The sequence below is a fragment of the Pezoporus flaviventris genome, unplaced genomic scaffold (genome assembly GCF_033815535.1).
Source record: "Pezoporus flaviventris isolate CSIRO_AGI_PZ_B2104156 unplaced genomic scaffold, CSIRO_AGI_Pfla_v1 ptg000035l, whole genome shotgun sequence".
NCBI classification, from domain to species: domain Eukaryota; kingdom Metazoa; phylum Chordata; class Aves; order Psittaciformes; family Psittacidae; genus Pezoporus; species Pezoporus flaviventris.
The window spans coordinates 2,534,102-2,549,688 of record NW_026892583.1 but is presented as its reverse complement, the minus strand read 5'-3'; the positions used below and the strand labels follow the sequence as shown (position 1 = coordinate 2,549,688).

The following is a 15,587-nucleotide window of genomic DNA, read 5'->3' as shown; positions in this document are numbered from 1 at the left end:
AAAATGAATGACAGTTCTAAATATTGCACAGGTTTTTTGAGCCACAGTAGAATGCCACCTTCTAGTTCACACTAAATCAGCTTCTTTAAAGCTTGTAAGGAATGCCTAACTGTCAGATGGGCATAAGAATTTCTCACCTAAATACTCTTGCAATATCAATCACCCTCCTGAGTGAGGAATATGTGTCAGAAAATTCACAATTTACCATGTTATATCTGACATTTATGGATGCAATCAGATACCATTCTTCTCTGTATGGGTCACCACTGTCTCCAATTAGAGAGACAAAATTAGTCCTCTTACCGAAAGATAGATCCTATTCCTATTATGTCCTTCTTGACATAATCTCTTCTGATCACTGAGGCACATTATGTACATGTGTGCTAAAACACTTCTCCTTGCTAATTACATATATTTATTCTTACAGGTTATTCTTATTTCCAATAAGAAAGGGGAAGCCTATTGATGCCAAATGACACTCAGAAGGAATGCATCACCCAGGAGAGGGCATTTGGGAACTCCAAATGGCCCCGGATATTTTGTCCCCAGAGATTCTCAAAAAATGCTTTCACATGGTAAGGGGGGAACACTTTCACACAAATCACAGGTGCAAGTCCTGCAGTACTTCATGATTTAGGACTTACTAAGGCCAATAACTCAAACTTAAATTCATGTGCTTTTAATCCTATACTACAGTACAGCTCAGGCTTACACGATATTGGCAGCACCATAAAGACAGGTAAGGGAGACCATAAAGGAGACCAGAGTTCCTGAGTACTGATTCAGCGTTACCCTGCAATCTCCAAATCACAGTAGGCAAGCGTTTTTGACTTCACAATTCATCTATTTAGTTCTAAGATTATCACACACTAGATCTATAACCAGAACTGGAGGATGTGGCTGCAGTAAAGTTGAGTGTTGACCAGAACTTTTCTTGTAAGTAAAGCATTAGGAAGTAGTAAACACCACTTTCAGTTTTGGTTTAAAACACATCACCAAAATAGGTTGTGCAGCACATGACATGTTACCTTCTCTTTGGGGAAATAAACAGTAAGATATCACAGCAGTGTTTTCAACTGTCCACAACGGGATCACACATTTACTTATACCAGGCTATCTGCAGCAGCTCTGCAGACATGGCACACAGGGTTAACTTCATCTGCTGCAAATTAAAACTACGTATTTTTTTTGCCAGATTCTGAGTTGGCACATCAGGCATTTTGAGATCTGTGCAAACATTTATGCCTGAATTATGTTCTTTATACCAAATGCTGAAAAATGTTGGTTCATTCATCTTAACAATGAAACGGAACCTCAGCACCTTGGAGGAGTGCGATAGAGCTGCGAAGACAAAATGAAGTATGCCAACTAACAGCAGTGAAGCTAACAGCTTCCAATTTCTCCTTTTTCTTCCAGCAGAGCACAGTTAGATCCATTGTAAGCTTTACGTTGAATATCTTTGACTAATTAAGCTATTTCATCCATGTGCTGCTTCTGTACTTCAAACAGAACTTTGGAAGGCAAATAAGATTTGCAGCACCACAATGACTCAGTTGTACAAGCTAAAGGGGAAATATGATAAACCATTGATTCATTCTCAGTTAATTTATGCACTTTCCACAAATTATTGAGTACTGAATTACAGATGCAAAAGACACAAGTGGTACATGACAACTGAAAACAAACAACTTGTTTGTTTAGTCTCCTTAAAGCTTAGTCCAATTAGCAAATGAGGTAGAATCAAGCTACTAGTTTGAGTTCCTCTTCTCCATATTAAAAGTGTTTGCAAAAACTTCTTAGTTAGAGAAAAACTATGACTGAATATCCAAAGGATACTTCCCGACAGTAAAAGTTTCTGAATGTGAAGTAATGTCGTAGGGAAAAGACATCAGCCAACCACTGAGATTACGTAAGGAAGTACAAGATGATGCATTGAACAATGAGTAATTTTTTTTAACGATTTTCCCATTTTAATTCCTGTGCTATTCTGGTTACTAGACAGCATATGCAAGATTAATGTAATGGAATAGCCATAAGAAAACAATATGGAAAAGGGTTTTGTTTTTATAATGCTACTGATGTTTTCTGTGATTTTTTTTCACCTGGTGGTTTACTGAGTTTATGGGTTTAGTACTTGGGAGAACCTGGGGTTAATGATTTTCAGAATCATTGTCATTCCCAGTTGTGTGATTATTTAACTGAAGTTCTCAAATATTTTTTTTTTTTGCATTTCATATTTCTGCATCTCATATTCAATACTGGGGCAAATAGGTGACTAAATCCATTTGCCCTTAGGAGCAGTTTCAGAACCAGAGCAAAGGGTCTCAAATCACAGTGCTACTCTAATCTCATATAGGTCTTCGCAGGTCATAGCACTGGATTTTGAATGAATAAAATTCTTAAGAACATTTAATGTATACTAAGAGGTTCTCTAGAATCAGTTAACAGCAAATCCCTTACTACTTGCTTCCAATCATTGCTTGTCTAATAAATATTTCCTTATTAATAATTCAAAATCCCCCTGCTGTTATTTGTATCCACATATATTTTGGGCCTTCAGATAAAACACAATATTAATTGGCTAGGTCATCATGTTCCAATTTTATACTCCAAAGAAAGTATTTTCTAATAGATACTATATATTTTGTCTGAATACAAAATATATATGTGAATATATTCACATTGCCAAGATACAATCTGAGAGATTTCAATCTAAAAAGACATTGTTAATAATCAAGTCTACCATCAGGAGTATAAATTAATCAATCAATCAGAAACCACATTCCATGATAGGTTAAGAGAATCCTCACTCATATAGCTAAGTAGCAGAAGTATATGATCTGAAGATTGCATCAAAAGAGGAAGAACAAGCTATGACAAATCATAGCTTCTAATCAACTTTAGCCATGAGTACATTTAAATTTATGTCTGCTATCCAAGTGTATAGGATAGCAACATGCACTTGCCCTGTCAAAAAGCTGTTGCAATAGCTTGGGTGTTAGGTGAGCCTAGTACTTTCAGCTGAGAGGTATTTGTGCAACTCCTTCGGTATGTGCAGAGAAGCAAGCTTAGAAAGAGCACATACAGGCTAATAGAGAAGGGAAAAAATGGAAACAAAAAGGTGTGTATCTAAAAGTCACATCCTGAAGTCTGGTTGCAGAGTATGTGGATGAACAAGGTTAGCACAGTATGATTTGGTTATGAAGCATCATGAGGCCAATACTGTAGTGCAATGCCAACCTGTCACACTGTGATAAATCTGTGTAGCTCTCTACATTGACAAAGTGTCATCAGCTTTTCAAGGTTCAGCCTTGATAGCTTATACTAAACAGGCTCTGCAAGGTCAGAGTCAGTAATCATAACATGCTCCTTATTTTGTGAGTCCAGGCAGTGAAAAACACTGGCACTGTTTTCTGCATCAGGATATTTCAAGTAAAGTCTGAAAGAAAGGGTTTTAAAATGTTGAGACCTTTTTTTCAGGGGAAAAGAAAGGCGTTAGGCCTTTGGTCAAGGCTTCCTTGAGCAAAATATTTGCTGCTAATATGAAAATAACTGACTTGAGATATATATATAGATCTACAGACAAATTTTATCTTTAAACGTTTGATTTCATGGTGCCCAGCATTAAAAAGGGTGAGGTGGTTGAACGGTACATCGGTTGTGAATACTACCACATCTACAAAGACATTAAGCAGAATGTACGTACCAATGATGTTATACCACACATGGTCTAATCCACATTTGTTATTGCTTAAACATCAGAGAGCACAGTTTCAGCCTACTTATAGTAGTGAAATTTTTCAGGACAGAAATTACAGCACTCCAGCTTCCTATCCAGTTCTCCCCTCACCCTCAGGCATGAACTTCTGCCATGGCCATCTTATTATCTACTTATAAGGGACAAACAGCCAGTGAAAACTCAGTAACATGCTTCAGAATATCAAGGGGAGCCAGATCTTCTCATTAGAGCGTGCAGAGGATCAATCGATGTAAACATAAAGTTCAAACATGACCCAGTTCTCCCCAAACCAAAAACTGTTTCACCACACTTGATAGCAGCTACTGAAATGCTTTCACAGAAAGGCTGAACTTGAGGGGCATTACTACCTGACTGCTCCTGTCTGTCAGCATAAGTTCCTCTGTTACTGCCACTGTATTTCCTAAGCCTTTCTCAGTCCCATGTCAGAATGTTGTGTCCTCTACTACTGAGTACAAAAGGTAATAAATAGAATAGAAAAGGGCAAGAAACTGGAATTCAGGATAATGCAAGATTTGCTAGTCTTCAGAAGAGGAATAAGTAGTATCTGCAGGGTTAATTTAAGTTGATACAAACTATATTGACTGAATAATAAAGTTAATGGAAAAATACAAAGTAAATAGTTCAACTTTCTGGTGTGGGTAGAACGTTAATTGCATTTTCATCTTTCTAATTTTACTCTTAGGAGGAAAGCCATAGTAATTGAAGGATAACCAGCCTTTTGAAGTAATTGAAGGATAAACAGGCTTTTTCCTTTTTGCTGCTTATTAGTTTGCTCAGGTTACTGAAGTGTACCTCTCCTAACTTTGATTGTAACAGGGGGTAGGGATCTAACCCGACACCTACGCACCAAGATCTCCTCAGCACAATTTGTTAATGCTTTTGGAATCCCCTAATAATTTCTTTTTACCCTTGATCAACGGGGGTTTTTTAGCACTAAAATTTGCCTTCTGCTAAGTTATCTTTCTACTGTACATGAATGCACTGGAGAAGTTTGTAAGTCCTGAAGAACTCTTCAGCTTCATCTGGGTACATCAGTTTTCCTTGCTACCAGCCCTAAACAGGTCTCATTTCCCACTTCCAGAGAAGATCTCCTTTTAGTTTCTGTAAGTAGTTAATGAATGCAAAGTACTTTTTGACCCTTAGGGAAGAAAACTACTTGCAAATTTCAATATATTTTATGATGTACTACATTAAAGAAGGGTTTATGAATAAACATGCTGTGCATTAGCTCTATAGTGTTCCTGTTACAACTCATTGCAGTCTTCCTCTGCTCTGCTGTTTCAGGATGCAGGGAAAATCAGCACATTTTGAAAGTCTAGCCAACCTGTCACTTCATCTTTGGTTTCTGCACATGAAAGAGAGCAAAAGCTGACATATACTTGTGAAGACACTATTTACCCTGAAGTGCATGTTTGCTCATTGGCTTCATCTGAGCCACTGGAAAACTGTGCCTGTTGGAGGAGGCATTCCTCTTGCTTCACTGAGCCACAGTCACAAAACAAGGAAAGCCTCAAAGCAGAGAGGAAAGGCATCTGCCAATGCAATTGCAATCAAGCATTCCTCTGCTGCCCTGAGGAAACTAAAACACAGTCTGTCTAAAGTAGCAGAGAGAATGCTATTTCTCGCAGGATTTGTATTCTGTGCTAAGGGAATCTAAGCAAGTTACAGTAAGAAGCTGGAAGTACCCCTGCAGATTTCAAGAACCTGAGCACTGGGGCTGTGCACTATGATGAAACAGGGATTAAACACCTGGAGTTTAGGCTGGAGGTCAGCAAGTCCTTTGGAGTGGTGGAATTACTAGGACAGAACTTCCCCTCAAAGATTAGCTCATGTAAATGAGTCAAGATTGAACCTGGCACACAACAATCCTGTCAGACAAGAACTCACTTGTCCCTGCATACACAGATTGTATTAATCAAGATGCTTCTCAGTCTATACTTTCTATGATTAACAGCCTTGCTATTTATCAACATGTAAGGACACTTTTGTTATACAAACATACAAAGTGAAGAAAAACCCAACACTTGTTTCATGTTGTATTTGTTACTGCTACTAGGATCTGCGTAGTGTTTGGGATTGCTTGGGTTTAAATGCTCATTGTGAGCTTCTGCACAACATGCTTGCTACTCATTAACCTTGGCTCTTTCATGAGTGTCTCTTGGTCATCTGTCCAAATCTTACTTATGGTTGCTCATGATATTAACATAATTAACATTGAATTCTCAATCTATAAAAAAAAAAGCCTCATAAGCAACAAAGTTCAGGTGGTACTTTTAATATTGTATCCCATATAAACCTGCAGATTTTTAAATGGTTGATACAGATACAGCAAAGCAATTCATTTTAGCAGAGGCATGTCCTGCAGTTCAGCCATCTTGCATCCTTTGCATATACTTAGTATCTTGACGCTGTCTTCCATCAAATCATTGGACTGGAGATAATACAGATCAGCAGTAGTATTTTATACATATATCTAATTGCAGAATGCTTAACTTCAATGCCAGCTAAATTATCACCCAACTGTAAAACATTGTTTGAGGTGTATCATCTCTAGAGAAACTGGATATGCATAAGCACCTGTTTATCTGTAACATGTTCTGCAAAGGCTGCCTCACAGAAATTAAACTATCTTTTAGAAGCTGTTCTGCTTCAAGGACCATAGTTTTCTTGTGCTGTCACAGTATGTAAATTTTTCTGGATTCTACTTCTGGTATTGCAGCTGACAATTCTTCAGAGCTTCCTAAGTGTTGCTCTTCTTCCGTTCACTTTTTAGCCCTCAGATGATCTTTGTGTAACTTTTCCAATGTTTCTGTGTAATGTTTTAATGATCCCATCCTAGTCCTGAAAATTCCCTGCTAAGCAAGTAAAGAAGGTCCAGAATGTTTTCCGAATCTCACGTTGCTAAAAGCATCAGTCAAATCAAGCAAGCTCTCCATTCTCAGCATTAGCATTGACAATCTTATTTCACATCTTGTCCCAGACAGAACAGTGTTCTTTGACAGCAAAATCAAAACTCCTACAACCTAGTTTGGAACTTTGCTCTTCTCATCTTCTGTATTTCAGCTACAAAGTACGTCCCACATTTATATTGTATTTAGAGAACATATATGTGCATTTAGAACCAATCTGTTTTTGTCAGGCCTTTCTCTTTCAATGGCAAGAAGTGGTTTATGGACAGCTTCCAGGGACCTCCGTGAAGAGGCACAAAACTTCTCATACTCATGGATTATATATAAGATACTCAATTTACATAATATAAATTATAAATAAAATAATATATAACAATAATATAAAATAAAATATGAATCTCCAGTTCTTGCCATCCTGCCATCTGTGTTGAAACTAGCTTAGTATTAAACTTCCTAAGGACATCAAATCTAGTGTTTCTTGAATACCTTAATTTCATTTGGCTCTATTCAAATTTGCATCCTGTGAACATGCTTCCACTACTCAGAGGTCTCTCTTTGAACATCTACAATCTTTGAACAACCCTAGCTAGTTTCCCTACCATTGTTCATGACCATGTCTAGGAATCATTAAAAGAAAATCATAGGGATCGTATGTTATCTACAAGGACAAGAATGCTGGTAGAAGCCTTATTTGTATCTGATCTGCTTGAGAACCTTGCTTCTAGGAGTTTTATTTCTAATACAGATAATTTACATTTTTATTTGTTTTGCCAGCTTTTCAAAACTACATGAAGCCTGCAGTCGTGCTCTTCTACACCATTTCCACAGATCAAAACATCATCTGTGAAGACTTACCATTTATTCTATCAAAGATGTGGTTTATTTTCAAGTGAAAGAAGTCAGGTGTCCAGACAAAGCCCAGAAGCCAGTCTTCAGAAATAGCATTCCCTGATATGAAAGTGTGTTCTGTTTCTTAAGGTTACTGGCCAAAATGTACTGATACCAAATATTTTTCCATAGTTAATGCATCCACCATAAAAGACATTTAAGAATGTCCTTGTTTAACTAGTCAAAAACATTCACATCTTTCTATCTTTAGTTTGATATTTGGAGTGAATAGATAGAAAGTACTAATTCTTTTGTTTGCAGTGACTGATACGTAATGTCATTCCTCTTGGTTCTCTTGCTTGCTCTGTGACTCTGAGGCAAGTGCCTTTGCTCTTTTATTGCCTTTACCCTTGTTTTTGTGAGACTACATTTTTCCAAGGGGCTTGTAAATAGGTGTTTCCAGTTCTATTTGTTCTCTTTAAGAAGCTTCCCTAAATCCTGCAATACATTTCTGGTATTTACTTCTGTTGTTTGAGTTTTCTGTTTTCTGAGAAGTTACATGTTTTAATGAATTATACATTTTATTCTATGTAATCTTAGGAGCTGCAGCTTCAAACATCTATTATTTACCCATGCATTGATTTCATATGCTTCCTCAGGGGGACTAACTGTAGTAAACCTGAATGTAATCAAGATCTTCATTTTGTCCACTTATCTGATACTACCAGTGTTTCTCCTCTAGTGCTAATATTTTCTGGGATCACACTGACATGAGCACTGATCTCCAGCTTTGTCCAAAACTGACCATTACTCCTCTGAATTTCCTTATCTGCAGCAATATTGTTGTCATTCTTTGCTCATGTTGTGGGAATTAATTATGACAACTTGCTATGAGCTGCTGCTGCATTTGCTGCCTCACTTTTCAAGTATGAGGCAGCTCTTCTGTTTGTGGTATTTGTCACAAGAAATCTGCTGATTTCTGTCTTCAGCTTTTTTTGGCCTGTTTTAGCTTAGGGTTTTGCAATTCCTTATGTGATCTGTGCCTCAGTTGCCTCCCTAAAATGTCTCACCAGATTTACTAATTTGTGTATTCATGTATGCTTTTGACTTCTTTTTCTATTTTTCCATAGACATTCCTCATACATCTTCAGAAGGCATGCAGTACTCTGTGCAGTTCGATAAGACAAAGGCATATTTTCTGAGAATTAAGGGAAAACTAATGGAAAAATCAGGCACTTCCAAGACAGCCATTATCAAAACTATTTTCAGACTGTCCTTTTTCATTTTTTGCAATAACAACATTTATTCCAACTTATTCTCCAGGGGTTAAGAAGTTCTAGGTAGGATGGTGATTATGGTTATTCTTATTCTGCATATTTTGTGCAGAGACTTTTCTTAATCAATGATCACCAAAGACCTGAAGTTTGATAACATCCACTTTGTTCATTGTCTGTTGTATCCATGTGCTTGCATTGCTTGAGTGTCTACACAATCCATTCAAATCACTCATGCAAGAGCCCCTTTTCATTAGTTACAATTCCATGGCTCCTGCTCTGTTTTCTACTAAAAAAAATAGCAGCAAAGAATTATGCCATGAATCTCCCTGCACCTTTACTTTTAATGGGATTTGGATCAATGGAAACTAAAGTTCTTACCTGTATCTTTCACATTCATAATTGCATCTTCCCAAGTGGAACTTTTTATGGGGATGAGTGTTGATTATATTCCCTGTGCTAGCAGGAAACAGTTCTTGATGAGAATCACTTTCAGCCCAACATCCGAGGTCTTGGTCATTCCTCATTTTGCAACAGTATATGACAGGCGTCTTCCATCTTCAGCTTGCTCTCAGTTCTCTGGTTATCAGTTCCGATTCAGTGAAAGAAAGTATAGCCCCAAATAAGCAGCATTTTCTGACTCTGTGAAGAGGGTAAATTGTGAGTTTTGCCATCTGTGATGGTTTATTGTAACAATGACTGGTTTTGCTGTTGAAAACAGTTACTTCTCTTGAAAATGCAGTTCCTCAACTTTCTGACAAAAAATTCACAGCAAAGCCATAAATCCTTAACTTTAACCATTAAAACAGTTTTCTTTCTATATAAAAAGACAGCAAGGCTATTAGAGTACTGTTTTACCACTGAAAACAAATCAGGAGATCAACCATTACTGCACTCTGCTATCATCATCTCTGGCACATTAATTTCTTTAAACAAAAAGAACTTGGAAAACGTCATTGATGACCGCTCCCACCACAACATTGACACCATTGGCTCACAGATTTGTTCCCCTTTTAGCTAGTACTAAACCAGATCAGTCTTCTTTCACAAAATAAGCTGAGCTTGCTTGGAGCACCAGAAAACCTTCCTTTCTTATACGGTTGTTCTGTTAGCACTGTTAATTCAACTCAGCTTGACCCTACAAAACATTGTACCTGTTTGTTTGTGATGAGCTGTGGACCAAAAATGCACACATGAGCCCATGTGTTTAATCTGCAGGTATCACCTTCAGGTTAAACCTGGTCCCAAAGAAGTTGCAGGGGTCCAAGTGACTTAGGCAGAGCCAAAGACCCACATGCAAATATCAGAGAATGGTTTGGGTTGGAAAGGATCTTAAGGTCATCTAGTCCCAATGTCACCTCCGATGGTCAGGGGTGCCTCACACTAGACCATGTTGCCCAAAGCTCTGTCCAACCTGGTCTTGAACACTGCCAGGGATGGAGCATTTGCCACCTCTTTGCTCAACCTGTTCCAGTGCCTCACCACCCTCACAGTAAAGAACTTCTTCCTTATTTCTAACCTGATCTTCCCTTTTTTTAAGTTTAAACCCATCACCCCTTGTCGTATTACTACAGTTCCTGATGAAAAGTCCCTCTCCAGCATCCCTGTAGGCCCCCTTCAAGTCTCTGAGGTCTCCACGCAGCTTCTCTTCTCCAGGCTAAACAGCCCCTATTTCCTCAGCCTGTCTTCATACAGGAGGTGCTCCAGCACCTGCTCATCCTCATGGCTCTCTTCTGGACTTGAATAACAATAACAATTCATTTTTTACTGAAACCTCCTCATCCTAGGCCTTGCACAGGCAGCGGTCCATGGTAAAGAAATTATAATTGGTCTGCAAATGCATCTTGTATTATCTTCTTGAACCTCAGGTATGCCAGAAAAATGACAAAAATTTGCCATGACTCTTGAAGTTCAGAAATTGGTAAATGCTTACAAATACAAGAGGTTGCCATAGGCAATCATTTCAGACCCAGATGTACTCTCATTAGGTTAACATCGAGAAAATTTCTTAGGTGTGTTAGAGAAATTTCAAACCTCATTTCCTGAACACTAACAATGAAAAGCATCCCAAATGTACAGAAAGACAGATTCTCATCCTTGTACAAACACTGCGCTCTCATTAGTTTTCATTCACAAAGGTAATGAAGTAGGAAACAACAGGCAGTTGAGGATTTACAACCCTAAGAAGATCAGTAAATAAAAGCAGCAAATTAGCCCAATATTTGGGCCATTTAAAGTCTTTTCTGGTGGGACTTAGTAGGCAATATATATCAGTTTTAGAAGATGTGTTCGAATGAGCAGCATCTAAATCAGGAGCATTACACACAATGAAGCAGGCTGACAGAAATCTATCTTCTAACTTGATGGCAGTAATTCATGCAGAATGTGGAGAGATTTATGCCAGGACTCAAGGAATATAATATTCCTCTTGAATTTACTAATTTTGGCAATCAATGTACTGTGAGTGGTACACTGCTGCCAGGAAAGATTTGTGGCCTTCCTGAAGTACCAATTACCTTCCATTTTCTACAGTAAAATTGTCTGATAATGTAAGTGACAGCAGCAAATTTTACACATCCCTAACAATGGAAATGAAATTGCTTTTCCATCATGTCGAGAAGCAAATTTCATAAATAACATGAAATACAGAATGGGAATCTTTGGGACTGGTGCAGGAAAACATAATTTAGTATTTTTATATTTACATTTGTTCTACCAATCATATTTCCCGTTACAACTGATTTTTCAACCTCAGGTCACACTAAAAAAGAGTATCATTGAGAGGCTAAGTTTGCTCATGTAAAGGGTGAGCAAAGATAAGGTAATCTTAAAACCAGCCCAGTGTGAACTGAAAATGCTATCTAAATGAATACTTCAAAGCTAATCAGAGCCAACTCTTGGCATGAAAAGTCTTTTGGATTTCCTAGTATCAGTCTTGTGTTCCAGACATTTATTAAGTCCCAGTTGTTGACTGTGGGACTCTCCTAGGAGATCCTGCCTCTTACACTCTAATCACAGTGCTGGAAAATCATGGATTCCCAAAACAGTCAATGACTTCTCTCCTGCCAGGTTCAACTGATAAAACTCTCTGAATAACTCTGTCTAAAACACTGATTTCATAGGTAATTCAGAAGTATTTTTTTAAGTAAAAGTTGCAGGTATTTGAGTGAAAAAAAAAAACAGTAAAGAAACCCACATTATTTTTTCCCATTAAAAATATAAGTTCTGTGCCTACAAAAAGGAGCCTGAAGCCAAAATGTAGGTTAGACTTGCAAAATGGCATGGAAATAATCATCACCGAAGAACAGAGTATGAGCTCAGATTAGTTTGAGTATTTGAGAAGCTGCAAACATCTGAGAATTGCCTCTGGAACAAACCCAAAACAGAGGTTTAGGAAGGTCTTTAAATACAATCCTGAGAATCGATGGGCTGTAGGAGAATGCATCTGAAGAGCCCATTGGTCCTGAGGAGAAATTTTCAAGGGCTAACACACTTAAACAACCATTTGGAAGCTTATTTTGGAAAGTGGGTGATTCCACAAGTCCATTTTGTGTGTGTTTATTATCAGTGAGATGGTTCTAGCTTTGACTGTGACAACTTGAATTTTTATCTACCCAACTACAGAATCTATGTTTGAATTTTAGCCTGAGTAGCGTCATTAAATATCAAAGATGCTCATGTACATGCTGGAATGGTATAGTCCACTTGATAGCTCACTGTACTACATGAATCCTATTTTGTCATTTTGAAATAATTCTATCTTTTATAGCACATTAGCTCAGCTGCTTATAAATTGCTACCTCACCATGTAGGTGAGCAACTGGAGTGAGAAGAGAGTAGAGCCACAGCCGTGATATCACATTCATAAGCAATATCCTTCTATCTTGACAACTGCCTTTGCGTCTTCCTTACTAGGCTCATGAAAGCAGGTTCCATGCTGCAGCAGGCAAAGGAGTCCTCTGCTCAGAGGACAACTTGGAACAGGCATAAGTATAGTGAGAATCATATTGGGATCCAGCCCCGGATCTCACTTCCATGCCACTTCACTCATCCTTAGAGGTTACTGAGACACAGGAGCAGGTTAAGCAGTTTAGAGGGAGAGGTTGGTATCTAACTGTTCAGAGTGAGGTGAAAGCTCCTTTCCCTGGACTACATTACTGGAAGTAGTTTAATAAGACAGTTTGACAAAAAAAAGATCAGGAAATCCACACATTAGATCTAGGATATCGTAAAATGAAGTGCAAATGCAAGGAAAGCCTACGCCTGATTTTTACTGGATATGCTGTGCAATTCATAGAATCATAGAATAGTTAGAGTTGGAAAGGACCTTAAGATCATCTAGTTCCAACCCCCCTGCCATGGGCAGGGACACCGTTCACACTAAACCATATCAATTGGCATAAGCCAGGTATGATGGAATGATTTGAAGAGCCAGGACTTTATCTAATGAGACCTCAAACTCAGCCTCAGCTAAATGGTCCTTCAAGAAAAAAGGATATAAATGCCTCAGAGAAGATCTTAGTTACTTTGCAGACCTAATGGCATTAATTATTGGGCAAAAATCACAGAACCAAATGATAAGTATAGCAAAATGTCTTTCTCAGCTGCTCAGTGGGTGGTTGTGCCTATTGAGATCAGTTAAAAGGACAACGTGGAGCTAACTGACAGCCTGCAACCACACTAGAAAACTGTTAATGGTTTGTTAAGCAGTTCTCCTATTGTAGTTGTTACCTGATTTAACCTTCCTCAAATGATCAAAAAAAAGAGGGGAGGAAGAAAAGCAGAGAACACCTCTTTAGTGAGGTGTTACAAAAGCTTTATTTGTTGTGACAAGCTGACATTATCGAGACTGGGAGGAGTGAAAATGTGGCAGAAAGAGTGGCCTAACAGGCCATCACATGCTTTAAGCTGTGCAGGAGGAAAACCCTGTAATTGACAGCATCAAACATTTACAGAAAGATCATGAAGAATTAAAGTTGATGGAATGCCTGATTCCATCTGGGAGAGAAGGTCAGTAGAAACACTCAGGAAAACCAGTGCCTGGAAGAGATTTATCATGTCGGGCAGGGGAACAATATTTTCCTCTCCGTTGGTAAAATCAAGTTATTTGTGCTGATTTTGGTGGAAGACAAAAGATTACATCTTGCACTCCACTGAAGGTTCTGGAGTCACTTATGACCAAGCTGATTCTGTAGCAATTTATATCTACTTTGAAGTAGTTAATTTGAAGTACAGGCAGTGAAAAACTACAAACAGAAGCTATATACACACATTGCACAAGTAGAGACTACAATGAACTCTGTTCTGACTCACATTTAAAACCTCTTTGCTGTTTTTTGCATGCATATAGGTACAGATAATAGCCAGCCTGAAGAAATGCAGTGAACATACAAGAGCTTTATGGCACAGTACTGAGTCCCAGACAAACACAGTCCTCGAGCCACGCACAGAGCCAAGATTTCAAACAAGAGAGGAATCACAGAAAAGGAGAATAAAGATGCCATAGGAGCAGAAAAAACACAGGGAGAAGACAGGAAAGTGAGAAAACATGGACACTGTGAAGCCCTCAAGCCCTTGTATGTCAGCTTTTGCTCATTCTTGCTTTTCTTATCTTGTGTTAACCTCAACACCTTTTCAAGGGTTTAAGTCGGAAAATGGTGACACGGTTGCTTTGGAACAATGAAGGCTGGAGGCGGTTGCATACTGTAAAGCTGTGGTGATTTAATGACAAATCTCCTGGGGACTAGGGCTTTCTGACTCCTATAATCATCAGCAAACCAGTACAAGTGTGTTTTAATTCAATCCTCATTTCACAATCTTGCACTCTGCTGTATTCATATTAGCTAAAGTAATCTGGAGATGCTTCTTACTCTGAATACAAGTTTCTAGTTGATGGTACAAGTAATGAATCTGTTCTTGATATAAAATTATTTCTGCCTTGAGAAGCACTTTCTCATTTCACACAGCATTTGTACCTAAAGCTTCAGGATGCTCCTGAGCAGAAAAGTGTTGTTTACAAGAGTTGATTCCATGCTTCAATATATTGGTGCTATTCCAAACTGCATTGCAAGACAATGGCCCAGGGACTCATGGATCAGGCATGTAGTAGTCTCGTGTAAGTGCCATGCCATTTTTTAGCCTCACTGGGAGCCAAACTGTCTTTTCCAAGGAACTAGTTGATTGATTTTTACTTCTCTATAACTATAAATGGCACTCAAGCACTTCAAGAAACCCACAGCCTACTCTTGTGGAGGAATTAATGGACTGAATGAGCTTTTGGTACAAAACAACTAAATTGTCTCATAATGATGGGCTCTCCGAATTAAATCAGTGACATTAAAGTCCTTACCACCTTCTATTTGCCCTTTTTATGGAGAAAGAATAAAAGCTTTATCATACAATGTCTATCACTAATCAATATGAAATGAATTTGAAATTCAGACTTGCCAAGAAAATATTCATATACAGAAAATAAGATAAGAAAGTTACAAGTAATCTCAAACATTATTCATAAGAACTTTTCACGATCAGTTTTTAAGCATTTTCCTATCAAAGACAGATTCACTCAAACTGCAGAGAATTATTAACATGTAATACTGAGGACACAGTACTTTAAGATCCCTTTCACTGGGGAAGGAGAACTGCGTTCAGTGTCAGGAGATATGGATTTAGATATTTGAGGTAGTGAACTACTGTGCCTAGTTTTAGATGATGATAATCCATGAACACAGTCTGCCAGGGAAGTGTTAGCTTCTTTCCTGCCCTCACTGTCTAGACAACATAATCTGGGTATAGGCTTTTACTTGTCCTGACAGT

General features: G+C 38.2%; 2 long non-coding RNA genes across 3 annotated transcripts in view; both read right to left on the bottom strand.

Moving 5' to 3' along the window:
- Positions 1 to 15,587, bottom strand: part of LOC133273736 (uncharacterized) — a 589,959-nt gene that overhangs the window by 93,963 nt on the left and 480,409 nt on the right. The gene's annotated exons all lie outside the window — the stretch shown is intronic.
- The window catches only part of LOC133273980 (uncharacterized), a 42,963-nt gene continuing 36,576 nt past the window's right edge, over positions 9,201 to 15,587 (bottom strand). Inside the window, exon 3 of one of the 2 annotated variants that reach the window (XR_009744976.1) lies at positions 9,201 to 9,413. This is a non-coding gene — a long non-coding RNA (uncharacterized LOC133273980). Of the gene's footprint in view, positions 9,414 to 14,095; positions 14,206 to 15,587 lie in introns of those variants that run through there. The other variant, XR_009744977.1, reaches the window with a different exon arrangement.